The 14,994-nt window shown below is 43.0% G+C and overlaps 1 protein-coding gene across 24 annotated transcripts in view; it reads left to right on the top strand.

Annotated features, from left to right (window-relative positions):
- Positions 1–14,994, top strand: part of kcnma1a (potassium large conductance calcium-activated channel, subfamily M, alpha member 1a) — a 137,783-nt gene that overhangs the window by 1,608 nt on the left and 121,181 nt on the right. The gene's annotated exons all lie outside the window — the stretch shown is intronic.

The following is a 14,994-nucleotide window of genomic DNA, read 5'->3' as shown; positions in this document are numbered from 1 at the left end:
AGTAAACATTTCAGGCCTTGCACCAGTTTCATGTGACCAAACACATGATCCTGCACATTCCACCAGTGAAACCTAATGACGGTCCACTGGGACTTCTCACGCAGCTCCCACTGACAAGGAAGGCTGTCTCTGTACACACCGTGCAACAGCTCTGCAATGTTAAAAGGCTGTAGAGATCATTCCCTGCATGTGCCATTCTGATGTGTAACACTCAGTGGTGGGTGACCTGTGGAGATGCAGCACATTCCAGTGTCTTTGTTGCGTTGGTGAATGTAACCTCTCTGCAGCACCAATGTAGAAACAGGGTAAAAAGGGCAGCAGCATATCACTGTGCTCGGGGAGGCCTGCGCTGAGGATGATTCACACGTGTGTTAGAGGCCGCCACATACATGACTCACACACTTGTTTGTAGTGCGAGTGGTCCCCCGGCTGAGCAGAGGGTCGGCTGAAAGGTAACGGTGCTCAGAGTGGAGCCACGGCCTGTCAGCTTTTATTTCTTAATGTTTGCTTGGAATGAGACAAAATGTTTAGGTATTTGATTTAAAAAAAAAAAAAAAACCCATCATGGCAAGTTTGTGATGATGCCATTTTGTCTTAAGGTGTTAAAAAGAGGATGTAGTGATAGTGATAAGAAGAAGAGAAAGAAAGAGCGTGAGGCTCCTCGTTCTTTGACATATTTGGGTTGTGTCAGTTTGATTGGATGAGCCGTGTCCCCCCCCTGCTGCTCTTTAGTCGAGTTCTTTCGTTGGCCTCAGTCCTTTTTTTTCTGCCAATGTCTGTGTTTTTGCATCGTGACAGGTGGGAGACAGGGCATAGAGAACGTCTTTAACTGATAACACAACAAAAACCCTTCATTGCTCCGATTCACTGAACAACTTAAGATGTAGATACTTGGTTTTGTCTTTGTCATCTTATTTTCTCTTGTACTTCTACTCACAAAATGTTGTGGAGGGTTGGGGCATGAGCCAAGAAAGAACCCGTTCAATTCTGGTGCAGATCAACCTTCTTCATGAAAGAAATCTTGCGGAAATCTACGAGTGTGTGTGTGTGTGTGAGTGTGTGTGTGTGTGTGTAAGTTGGTGCAGAGCCAAATAAAAATGCGTATCTTGTGTTTTTAAATGTGGTTTCATGAGGGGACTCTTGGGCCTTGTTAGAGGTTTGCACTCAGCCATATCACATAAAAACATATAAAGCTGTGTTAGATCTACATTTTGAATTGGCCATGACTGAAAGCACACAGATCAAATCAAGTTCATGTTTTCACTTTTACTTGAACCTTTGGCTATTGGTCAGACATACATGACACATTAGGATCCTGGAATTTAGATTATTGTCAAGTACGAGCCTCCTGTCATTTTGTATTGCTAATGGATCCCCAGTATCAAAAAACGGCAGCAAACCTTATGATATCCTTCATATTCACACCGTCTCTGCTCGGCAAGTGATGAAAATAAACCATGCAAATATAATGAGGCATCCATCTTGTGACTGCTGGTGGGTATCTGGTTGCATCTCGTCTCTTCTAAACGAGGAGAAACAGTGAAAATGACAACACGTGTGGGTCCCCTCTCTGTGTGTTTCTTTTTGTGTTGTTGTTGTGCTGTGGCAGGTAGAGCTGTCCCGTTAGGTGACTTTGCTGGGCTTGTCACTTGGCTGCAGAGGGAAGAGGCTTGTTAGGAGTATTAAGAAGGGGAAACCGGATCCTGGTTCAGCTGACCGGTGCGGCCGGCTCGGTCGGCATGTGTTAGAAACAGGACTCGTCGCTGGTGGTGGAGGTGTTGGGCTTTCTCTGTCCGTACTGGGAAACTTGCAGTCACGAGCGAGGAAATAGAGGTGGAAACTCTGAGAGAGACACAGGAGGAAGTGGAAACAAGGAGGGTGTGAAGGTGACGAAGGGTTCGAGAGGGCGGGTGTGGGGGGGGTGTTGCATTGCATCGTATCCTTCTGTGCCTCTGCCATTGACACACAGCTGTGTCCTAATTCTTTTTTAATGGCCATCTTCTCTGGCAGGATTATAAGGGGAGAGGGTTGAGGGTCACGGAGCTCGCACTGGAGGAAAGAAAGATGAGGGGATGCCGCAAAAAAGAAAAATGTGCAGTTCAATGACTGTCTGTAAAACGTAGAATTGGCGCCTGATGGCGACCTGAACAGAGCTCAACAGTGTAGTTCCAGATGTAAAACTCCCATTCATTTTCTGAATAGAGATTTTGATCATCAGCCATAATATTTTAACCATCCGAGGTAGACTTACCACAGGCTATATAAGCTTTAATATGCTCCTGTAGAAGCCACAAGTTTGTATTATATCAACTGCGTTTTAAGAAAAAACAACACTATATGAAACGCTATATACATACATACAAGACCGAAACTACATTATACTGCAACAGAAAAAGTGTGACCGAAGTTGTTGGAAAGGAATGGAAAGGAACTTGTTCCAGGCTTAAAACTCTTTTTTAAGTATTTTCTAAAATTAACTTCCGTAACCAAAGTTGTTCTAAAAGTTGGCGGTCACTGTTGCACTCTATTTTACCAACCTTTTTTACTGCAGAGCCAATAAATGCAGGCAAGAGTCCTGAGAACCAGACAAATTCCCCTAACATCTATCTGTCTAAAACAAGACAAGACAGTTGTATTGTGGACGACAAAACAATGTGCGGACCAAAAAAGCAACACACAAAAAACCCATATTGATTTTTTTAACACTGTGCTTGTAATGGCAAGATTTATAGCATCATTTATCTGCCCTGTGTTTCCATTTTTAAGCCGCATATCAACCACATTTGTAATTCGATTCGCCCTAAATCGTCCGGCAAACACCTCGAGCTCCATTTTTCCGTCCTTTTCCCTATGCTGCAGCCCCAGACCTCACACGTTCTAAATAAGGGGTTTCTCACCGAGGCAGGACTCGCTCACTCGAGACGTGAGTGACAGAAATGTAAGCACAGCCGCTCAGCGACACTGAAGCGGAGGGAAGCTGCTGCCGTGCTGCAAGGCCCGTTAACATATAGGCCTGCTCTGCTTTTCCTCCTCCTCCCTGTGGTCTCGTGTTCTCGTCCAGTTTTTCTGTCCTGTCTTCTGCGCGGTTTTACCTCAACCGCTGTGTGGTTATCTAATGGTCTAGTTATCTGCTCTGCGTCATGCCACCTCCAGGAGTTCTTGGCTTGGCCTCCGTGTTATCTGGGAGGCTCGGCGAGGAGGAGGAAAGACGATAGTTGTGTTTGTGTCTCTTTTTCAAACGTAAATGGCACCGTCGTCCTCTTGAGGAACTGACTCTGTGATAACGTGGCTTTTACATTCAAACTTGTAATGTTACAGTGTCAGTTGTCCATATTTAACGTGACCAAATAATCAAATATATGCAAAAGTGATCACTGTCAGACACCTCTGAATGCTAGGTTAATGCTTTCTCTACTTTTGTGACAAATAATTTATTCATCCGCTCCGAGCCCAACTCATTCTCCCAAAACAGTTGATTTAGGTTGAGTTATTGGCAATTAATGTTCTCCAATCGTACAAACAACCAGCCGGTTGAATAAACAGTTGTGAGGTGAAAAAAAAAATTCAATTAACAGTGAAGAAAGGTGAATGTATTTTTTCCATGAGCTACACAGAGTTTGACTGAAATCAAATAATTTTCCTCAATAGCTTGGAGCTTAAACCAAGAGTTCTGACATAAATCTAAGTATCTGATATGAGAAACTCACTTAGTTTCTCAACAACCAATGAAGTCTAACCAAAAGTTTGTTGTTAATCGTTGATCAATAAGTTGATTTTATCCAAACTAAAAACTTTAAATACGCTTCTCCATTGTGAGGATTTTTACAAATCAGCAGCGAGTTGGTCTGAATTCAGATTAACTGTACAAGTCAGGCTGCTCTGTCATTTCACTTCAAGCACCAAACTACACTATATCCGTGTGTTTTGTTTAGATATATACAAAATGATGACTAAAAAAAATACACCTCCCACCTAAGCTCAGTACAACAGCTGATGCAGCTACTGTACCGAGAACCTTCAGCCTCCCCCTCATCCCCCCGAGGTGCAACATGGAGTGTTTTATGTGCACTTTGGAGCCAACAGCCGTCAGTGCTGTACAAATGTTTCTGTCCAAACAGCTCAACCAGAGGAGTGATGGAGCGGTGTACCTGCTCCGCTCGGACAACCTGCTCCTGACATTTAGCCCCAGTTTAATCTAGATGGCAGTCGGTTGTATTATCCTGACTTTAGACATTTTCCCGAAATTTGCTTTAAACTTTTTCCCGCCTGCCTCGTTAAATGAGTGTGCTCATGTGAGAATACAGCAGGGAAATGTCTGGACGCAAAACTTAAAAAACCCAAAAGAACACAAATATATTAGTATATATCTGTGTTTGTTTTATGATCCAGACAATCTGCTGCTGCATTCTTCATATGTGAGAGGCAAACTCGAAGGCAACCCAATTTTCCTGGCATTTTCCTTGGAGTTCATGTCTGGAAATTGCGAATGACGCTACACACACTGCATCATGGTAGTAAGGATAACAGACAACACCACTGTTTGCCTATTAAATTACACATTCAAATAATATGGATATGTTACATTTGCACTTTAAGAAAATGTAATGCAAATTATTCTTATGTTTGAAATCAGACGCTTCATCTTCTACACTCTCACACCATCTCATTCCACATTTTAATAACAATATTTAACAGATGTTCATAGTGAAAATGCTATTTTCCCTTTTATCCTCCGTCATTTATATTTAGCTGATGTTGTTTCTCGTGTTAGTCTGCTTCTCTTCCATCCCTGTGTCCCTGTGGCAATGGCGGGATCGTTAAAGTCTGAGCTCATCTAACTCGAGTTTGACGTGTTGTGTTTTTGATTCTCCTCGCTGAAAGCCAGACTCCTGTGATGTGACTCATAATGAGGTGGGGCGAGGACAGATCTGCTTCTCGCTCTCTCTTGTCAGTCTGTAGTTAGAGGGTTCATGACAGAGCAAGCTACTACTTAGCATTTAGTAGCTTTGAATTTAAAGGTAAAAAGATAAATCACTTCTCTTCAAATGTGTTATTTATTTATTTTTTTTCAACCCTCAAATAGAAATTCATCTAATGGTCGGCAGATGCATTTCTCTGATTGAAGATTCCCATTGATTTTTATCCTCTAAGGCTTTAAGACTTTCACTTCAGATGAATTGATCTAACCTGAGAGTGAAGCCCACCTCAGTGTGTGCATGCGTCTGTATCTGCTTCTACATTTCTGAGAAAAAACAAAATCTATGGGAGAGTGACTGAGGTTTGCTGGGGCGCTTTTCGACTTTAGTGGGATGGATTGCGGAGGTGCCTGCAGAGAGGAACTGTTGTGAGCCTGTATACTCCCCTCTGCTTGGCAACGGACCAGCTGTGGTTCGCCAGAGCAGCGTAGAGCACACGTCCTGCTGTCAGCTGTCGCTCTCCCTGACCTCGGCCTAACGCGGCCCAGCTCGGCCCGCTCCATCCCCGCTCTAGCTTAGTGAAATCCAGAGATCATTGGAAAAAATCAAATGTGCAAAACAAAAGTCTGATAAGTTTTAATTGTTATCCACTCCACAATACTCATACTGACTAAATGAATAGAGCACCTTTCAAAACACAGTTACAAGGTGCGTTACAAGTTTAAAATGAAAAATCAAAGGCAAAAAATGAACATTTAAAAAGCAAACAATAAGTAACAGTTTAAAAGCAATTTCATGATCTTACAGCAACAGAGCACAAATACAGAATTAAAGAATGTTTTAAAGATGAGAATAGTATAATAAGATATTCTAAAATAAGACTTATTTGACACATAAGGTTTTATGTATATTCACCCTAGAAATGTGTGTGTCGGTGGACTTCTTTGCTTTTGTGGCCAGTGGCTGGGTTGCATGGGTCTTGTCATGTGTTGTTGACACTTGCTGGGAGTGAACGTGTCCTCAGACAAAGCATGAACAGTTTCCTCACTCGTCAGCCCTTTATTTTTTTTAAATAATTACCTCTGCCGATAAAGTTATTTTTACATCTGTGTTTGTTTGTTTGTTAGCAGGTTTACGCAAAAACTGCTGGACAGATTATCACATAACTTGGTGGGAGGATGTGGAATGGGTCAGAGAAGAACCCATTACATTTTATTACAGATCTGGATCAGGGGTCGGATCCAGTTATTATTTAATTTTCTTTCACTTTCTTTTACATCTTGCAAGATAGGGCTTCTTGTTGATTTCTTAGAAAAAGATTCATGGATCTTGATGTTTAGGGGACTGATATCTTTGATGGTGGGCAATTTGCACAACCGTTTACCTTTTTACAAACTTTTTTTCTCTCGTGCTCCTCACGTGGAAAGTGTGACTCACGAGTTATTCTTCAATGGAGATCCTCTCTCTTTTCTGGGCCCTAATCCCTAATTCTCTGGGCCTGATTTGATGGCCATCTAGGGACAACCCTCATGTGCCTTGCTGATGTATGTTAATCCACAGACAAGGAGAGGCCATATATCAAGCCAGACTATGTATATCATGAGGCAGACACACAGAGGGTCCACCCCCTCGTACCCGAACCTCGCTCCCCTGCTGTCAAGCTGTTATGTCTTCTTTGGACAGTCACTGGACTATTAAAAGGACGTCCGTGCCCCAGGAAGTATTTAGGGGTCGGAGGTCGGAGGGGAAGGGTGTACCTGGCTCCACAAGGGGGAAGAGTGCTGGACTGGCATTCCCATCATTGCAAATGTATGATAGGTTCTAAGCCACCTGATCCTCGCCGAGTCAAAGTGGCAGCGAAAAAACCATTTGCATGTGGACCGCGCTGGTTCAGACCGGCTAGGCTAAGCTGGCACGGGAGGCCTGCAGAAGGGAGATAGCTAGCTAGTGGCTGACTAGCCAGCAGAGATCATGGCTTACGGGCTCCAGTCTACCAGCTTTCTTCCTCAGCTGTTGTTGTCCTTAAACAGCTTAACACCAGGGGAAGGGTATGTGTGTACGTGTGCTTGTGTATGTGTGTGGTTGTGTGTGTGTGTGTGTGTGTTTGTGTGTGCGCGCGCTCCTTATAGCCAGGTCATAGAAATCAAATTTAACAACTTGAACAGGAAACACTGCAGCGATTTCACCTTGTAGACAGGTTAAGCTGATGTTATTTTGAAATGTTGTTGGTAAACACATGGGTATGTTTTGGTTTTCTGTGGCATTTAAACTGTAGTTTATTTAGTGCAGCAACGTGTATTTGCCTTTAGTTCCAATACATACGGCTCTGTAATGTGTAAGGCTGTTTCTTTGTAGCTTAACTTCATGCTCATTTATCTTTCTTAAGTCTTTAAATGTGTTTTTGTATGTGAGAGTGATAGAAACAGACCAGAGAAGAACCCTGGTTATGTTGAATTGTTCAATATAGAGCGTAACGGTGTCTGCACTCCAGAACGCCTATGGTACATTTCCCATTCATCGTCTCGTTTGCCGTTTCAGAAAATCTTTATAAAAATAGTTACCAGTCCGACCAGCCAGATTGGTTACGGGAGAGGAAATGTTCTTTGCTTTTTCTCCTGTTTTTCGGTGCAGAAAGCACGGAGTCAGTGTATTTCTTGTTTTGATTGTTTTGACGTAGGCTACGGACCACGGTAGCCTGTGTATCAGAGTTATAAATAAACAGTTCAAACTGCGTAGGTTATTATTAAGGGACGCTACATTATTTTAAGAGTGAAGGAACTATGCATCCCATAAATAGTTATGAATGATCCCTTTCAAATGGCTCCCAGTGCTTCTCCTTGAATTTAACTTGGTTGTAGTTATTTACACCCCCTGGACTCTTTTCGTCATCTGTAAAAAATTTTAAAAAAAGCGACACGCTAGAAAGAAAAAAATCGTGGTTGATCTGTGGTAAAAGTAATGCTGAACCATCCATTTCCACAGTAACAGCGAGCTCCATCATCAGAGACGTTGCAATTACACCTGAGGATTGTGGGTAGTGTAGGACCTCTGCCTGACATCGTGAATAAAACCCATTTTTCTTAAAACACAGTTTATCATAATTACTTGTTGCTCCTACAGGGGCCAATAACATTGTTTCACAATCCTCTAGCTTGTGGCGGGTCTACATTGGATGGTTACAATACTAGTACTGATAATGAAAATCTCTACTCAGAAAAACAATGAGATTTTTACTTCCGGAACCACGCTGTTTAGCTCTATTGCTTTGAGTCGAAGTGCATATGCTTTGTTTGTCTGTGATCATTCAGACATTAAACTCTGTCAGGTTTGTATTTCAGGGTTTGGCACGCAAAAGTGTTAAAATACTAGTAACCATGGAATGATGGGCCGACACGTGCACATCCCTTTATCAGGCCGAGCCAGGCACTTCCTACTCTTCCCCCTCACATTCGCTCCGTTCCTCTGAGCAACAACCACCCACCCTCAGAAATCAGGGAAGCCTGTGGAGCATTTACATGTGGACATCAAAATGCAGTTAACATAATAATTGCTGCTGTGAGAGATAGATGGAGGCAGAGGAGGGGCTGATGCGTGGAGGACACTGCAGTGACCTTCAAATATATCAGCAGGCCCTGTTTTTTTTTTCCTCCTGTTTAGAGATCAGTTTTCTCTCTCAGCAGCGTACATAGACGGGTGTCTGAGGTCGACCATGCGGAACATGCCGGCCGAGCTTCCATCCTCGGAGGAAAGTGGTGGGTTTAACCGTCCCCGCCACCACAGCCGCCGTCCTTCTAGCAACCTCAATTAACCTCCGGGGGGGTGGGCTAATATGCTAATTGTCATTCTCCTTGCAGGCTAACAGCAGGCTGAGGTTTCGCTCTGCGTGCCAGCAATGTGCCTCCATAGCTACCACGCTACAATGCTAAGGCTGCACCCCATTTGGCAGCATCCCAGTCGGCGTGTATTTGTTAAGCGAGAGCAGACACTGATATTTTTTTTCATGGGGGAAACACAAGTTGGACTGACGGCGTAGGGCAACCCGACAAGTTGAACCCTGCTCATCCAAAGTGAGCGGGCCTGCTGCACAATAATGTTACCTCTTGACTTCTTCTGACATTTTCCGGAGCCGCCGCGGCAGAACGAGTAGCCCAGCTGTCAATTACGGTCTTGTTTGATGCTCGCAAAAGTGAAATCCCAGAAGGTCCTGTCTCTCTCAGGTTCCGTCGGCTGCTCGGCAGCGCTCTGAAGGCTGTGAAATGGATCTCGACGTGAACCAAGTGAGGCAGCACAGTTTTCAGCGAGTGACTCGAGCTTGGTAAAGTGATGCGCCTAATGTTGAGCCCCAAATGACAGCGTGTGTAGACATCATGTACAGATGAGTGTATGGGTTCACTGCTGGATGGATGCCTCATTAAAGATGGATGAGGATGTTGAGGTGCACTCTGACAGCCACTGAGTCTGAGAAACTCTTTAATTGGTCAGTAGTTGCTGCTCTCGGAGACAATTTGGACAATAGATATTTACCTGTGCCAAGGAGGTTATGGTTTCAACCCTGTCTATTTGTATGTTGGTTGGTCTTTTAACCAAGATTACGCAAAAACTACCTGACCAATTTCCACGAACCATCGATGGAAGGTTGAGGTAAAGGTCAGGAAAAGATCAATACATTTTCAGATGAGGGTTAGAAGGCGTATCCAGGATGTTTTTTTTCATTTTCTTTAACATTGCGAGTGGTTTTCAACATAAATGTGAATCTTGTTAATTTAAATGTGGTTTCACAAGGGGAATGGAATGCTCTTTAATTGTATCTATAAATATCAATAAGTGCATAAACAGGAGCTATTTCTAACATTGTGCGTGAATTTCTTCAGTAATGAGGAGCAGCGCAGATGTAGATTTAACTGCAATCCTCACCAATGATGTGCTTTTAGTGTTGATGTCAGTGATTCCCACAGAAAGATTTATGTTGCTGTTTATGAGCCTCATTAGTAACATACATGTATAAATATACACTGACACTCGGCTGCACACGTGGCCATAAACAGAGGCTCAGAGATATGTGTTTATTTGTATGAACTAATTGGTCTGGTCTCATTCCAGTCAGCTTAGTGTTACTGATAATAACTCTATACATTATGGTTAGAACTACATATATAGATTTAGCTTGTTAGAGCTTCACTGTCAGATGTGATGACATGCATAATGTTGCCTGCTAATACATCCCTTTTCCTTTTCATAGCTGCATTAAATACTGTGCATGTAAGTAAAGAAATAAGAAGTAAAGAATACAGAGTGTAACGGGGACCGCCCACTTACACAACGGCTCTAAGTTTTCCATTCAAGAGTTTTAAAGCTGGAACCAGGCCGACCACCTACGAGGTGAATCGTGACCATAAAACATTTATTTGTAGCAAAGATGATATATGAGAAAAAGGCAAAGGTATAAAAGATCAAGAGATATAGATTTAGCTTGTTATAGCTTCAGTATCAGATGTGATTACATCATTTTTGGGAGTTTAACACATCAATTCCTTTTAAAAACTGTAAATAGAGAAGTGGATCTGTAAAGTGTTGAGTATTACAATAAAAGGAATGTGGTAATTTAAATGTGGGCCAGGCCACAGAAATGTGACTCCCTGCTAATTATATGAAACATTAGAGCCTGAAATAGATTGCAGCAGCAGCATTGTTGACAATCAAACGTAAGAACAGTGTTGATTCTGAATGACAGGCACACGTACGTGTGTCATTTGTTGTATTGATTCAGCAACTCATGCTCATTGCAACTCACTGCATTGTTTCCTTAACTCTTCTCAATCAGTATTCACACTCTGGGGGCCTCTGGACAGTTTGTGGTCTGTTTTGAAATGTGCACTTCAATTATGATGTCGACCAGGGGAGCAGCAGGGATTAGCTCTAATATTCAGACAACGTAACGTCGTCGACAGCGCTCATCTGAGATGTGGAATCCATTGGTCACGGTGACACACAGCAGTTGTGCTCCATCTCTGTGTTTTGGCAGGATGTATAAAACATGACGACCACCGGCCTCAGATATTCTGCTGCAGATTTTCAGCACCATGGAGAGCTCAGGACATGGCGGCCTTAGAGAGGCTTGTGTGTCTAAGTGCTGGTGAATGCTTAGAAAGCAGTTGTTGGGGCATTTCATAAATTTGTCTTACAATTTAGCATCTTGTTTTTAATATGAAAATATAGCTAGCAAAACGATAGCTCTCTAAATAGATTAGGTTTAAAGATTAGAATTGCTTTTTTTAATATAAAAAGCAAATTTATCTTTTTTCTCATCATTTGTTGTTAAAATTGACTGAGTGGAAAGTAAAAATGTATTACCTCCACCGAGGAGGTTATGTTTTCACCCCTGTCCTTTTGCTCGTACAGAAAAACAACTGAACATATTTCCACGAGACTAGGGGGAAGGATGCGGTATAGGTCAGGGAAGAACCCAATACATTTGGTGCAGATCCAGATCGGGGGAATAATTCATGGTTTTTGATGAAATAAATAAGGCACATTTAGGTAAATTCATACCTAAAGTCTAAGTCTATGAGCATGTGAAATTTGGTGCAGCTTGTTTGAATGTAAGAGGAAAGTTGTGTTGGTGGAGGTATGCACTCTTACTGAGTGACAATTGACTTGCATGCTCCATTTCTTTCATCTCTCTTTGTGAATGCGAGTCCTTCACAGCATCAGACCTTTTTTGACACGACACGACTCCAGTCTCCTTGAGCAGCTCCCAGCTCTTTAGCTATTGCCCAGGGAATGAACAATGAGTCGGAGTCATCACATCTGAGAAGCAGGTTTAATTGGTTGCAGTGAAACTGAGTGGGGATGTGTACAGGTTGCTAATATCACGGCAGCGGTGCGCGGCATGACTTCCTGAACATCCCTGTGTGCTGCACAGACTGCGATAAGGAGCCGGAGTTGAGTGGAAAACAGGTCGAAGATCAAAGTGAGGTCTTTATTTATGCCTCTCACACTCGGTGCGTCATCACAACAACCGCGTTCTCTTTTGTATTTCTCTTGAACTCCAGTGTGTGCGAGCCGAATAGAATCATACTGAGTTAAAAAGGATGAAACATAACATATAGTGACAGACAGAAAGTCCAAAATCCGGCAAGTACAAGTGTTGCACGACACTTACTGTGGGGCAGCAAATTTAAAGTTTGTCTTGAGAATGAGGCTGAAAGAACGGGTTCATCCCCCGAGGAGCACAGGCTCAGCTAATTTCATGGAAGTCTGCTTATTAGATTACATCATGTGCAAAGTGGACACGCTGGCCTGAGGGGCACCACCGGGAGGAAGCTCATGAGTGTTTGGAATCGACAGGGTTTGTTCTTTGGGGAACAAAGACGCAGTCGGTACATGTCATGCAAGGAGTTTGGATCATCTTCTAATCCTGCCAGTGAAGTATATTTACATTCATTGATTTCTCATAATCAATACATAGAATTAGACAGGAGATATTCACGGTTGTTACTACTAAACTCACACAGTTACTACTAAAGGCTGACAGCATGACTTTTTAAGTGCACTTCCTCTAAAGGTGTCTTGTTAAACACTTGACTAACTGTAAACACGCTGCATTAAATCAGTCCATATGGGCTAATTTGCTTTATTTTCCCTGTGAGAGGGGGCTGAGAGATTTTAAATAAAAACATTTTGCTTTGCCGCATCTGTGGGAACAGCCAGTAATGGTCTGAAATCTTGAGGGAGTCGGAGTGTGTGGGATTGAAAGGGCACTTCAACACTGCCCTTTTTTAATTGAGACTTAAAAAAATTACATTAAGACACAGAACAGTGAGAAGCATGTTTGTCAGATGTGAATTAATCCATCTCTAGAATCACTACAGTTCAGAGAGAACAGCTTAGGCAACACCGACAGCTTTCCATCAGTTCAGCCAAGTTTTTCCAAGTTGAATGTGAATAAGGATTCTGAGATTTCACGTTTAATATCTGTTGTTGTTGTCAGGCCTTGCCTCTTAATCACTTTAAAAACCTCCCTAAACATCACGGCTGATAGTGAGATGCTGGATTTCATGCATGCACAGTTTGTTGAATCCAGCAGTTGCATGATGGACTCTGCTTCTAAGAATGAAAACCATCATATAAAGGAGAATAACCTTGCCACACCTCATTTCAAGGTTTTCTGCATTTCTGGAAATCGGAAACTCTACCGTATTTCTGTGTTGCCTCACAGCAAGTGAGGATAAGCTGTATAGATGATGGACGGGCGGATGGGGGTATTCTGCTGAATGACTATAATCAAACCTTTCTTCACTTCTTTGTACGAGAGGTAAGTTATGCAGAGATTCCCAGCGCCTCACTCAATGTCCAAGGACGGAGCTGAAAGACGGATCTCAATATGAAGAAAGCATATAACTCAGCGTTAGATATGATGTGACCCAGCCATCAGCTACACAACCCTGATATTTCCTTTTTCCTGCAGTGCTTATTTGTGCATCTTGTGTGTTGTTATTTAACAGAATTAAACTTACACAGAGACCAGGGTTGACTTTCTTTATTTAACAGAAATTGCCCTGACAGCGGTGGTGATGGTCAGTACTGATGAACTTTGCTGCCCCGCAGTCTGATCCCTGAAAGAGCTGCGATAAGAGGCCGCTGAGCTCAGCAGCTGCTCTATTGCACATTGTCTAGAGTGAAGATGAGCGACAGAAGTTTGATGGAAAGTTTTCAGAAAGTCCAAGACTTCAATCTTCTTTCTCTCAACCAGTTTGCCCTCTTCAAGTTCCCTCTTGTTGAATTAACATCCTTTGTTTTCATCTGTATTAGACACTTTTCACACCTGGAAGTCCAGATCATGTTCTGAATCTAGATTCATGTCTTTGTTACATCATTTACATTTGATCCGGTGAGTTTTGGTTTCACATTGTAATTTAGGGAGAGCTTATGACATATATGACGTATGAACGTCCTGTCATCATCGCCTACACGGGCTGTGTCTACCTTTACTTGACATTGATCGGTTTGTGGATGGACGTGTGTTATGACATTAGAGTTCTCAGTTCAGCTTTTGTACTGACTAACCTTTTTTGAATAAAGTGCATAGAAAAAAACGAGCTGCTTCCGCTTAATTTTCTTCTTCTATTGCTTGATGCTGTTGCAACTTCCTGCAATTGGTCTGCAATTGTGTTTTCATACTGCAAACGAACCGAACCATGGTTCAGGATGCACCTTTCACACCTGTTTTGGTTCGGACCAAACTGAGAAGCCTGAAGGTCTGGACCAACATTTTTTTCCGTATGATGGTCTTTTCCCTCTGTCCTCTTCTTCTCTTTTTCCTCTTTCATTGCCCGCATCACTGACCTCATCTTCCTCTCTCCCTTTCACCCTGTCCCAAAGCATCTTCATCTGTCATTGTCCTTCAGGTCTTCCTTGTCCTCCCTCCCCTCCCCCCCCCCCCAAAAGGAGCCTGAGTCTGTGAATTTTGTAGCCAGGCATGACTGGTCTCTGCTGGGAAGCCTTGGCTGTTCATTTGTCGCTCTGCCCCCGGGGATATAAACACAGAGGGGAGCACAGATCATAAGTGATATCACACATGACATGTGGAAACGCAACATTGTGAAAACAGTGGAAAAGACTCGTCTTCAACAGTCACTCGGAATTAGAGCGTGTGACAAGAAAGGGTTTTGAGGGAGGAAGATGAACAGCAGGAAGGAAGTGAACAGATTCAATCCTCAGCTGTCTGTTTCTGCCAATTTATGAGAACATTAATTGCACCCCCCCTCTCGCTCACTTTGTATTTCATGGTGATTTATCCGTCCCCTTTCGGGAGTTGACCCCTGCTCAGGGCATCAGAAATGAATTATTTCTGTGACTGGAGCAGGCGCCTTTCACGTTTCTCAAAAAAGGAATTGGGGTCAAAGTTGACAAGGGGTCAAAGGAGAAATTAGCCATCTACGTGTTCTCACATGACAGGCCCGGTGAACACAACAGAGGCGGGGTGTCTTTTGTGGGGTGAAACCCTACCTGTGTGAGCCGCGCCGCTGCCGTTTCCTCCTCCTGCGGGACCAGCTCCGGCCCGCTAAGATGGCTGCTC

This window comes from Hippoglossus hippoglossus, chromosome 15, assembly GCF_009819705.1.
Source record: "Hippoglossus hippoglossus isolate fHipHip1 chromosome 15, fHipHip1.pri, whole genome shotgun sequence".
NCBI lineage: Eukaryota > Metazoa > Chordata > Actinopteri > Pleuronectiformes > Pleuronectidae > Hippoglossus > Hippoglossus hippoglossus.
This window is presented reverse-complemented; position numbering and strand designations above follow the sequence as displayed.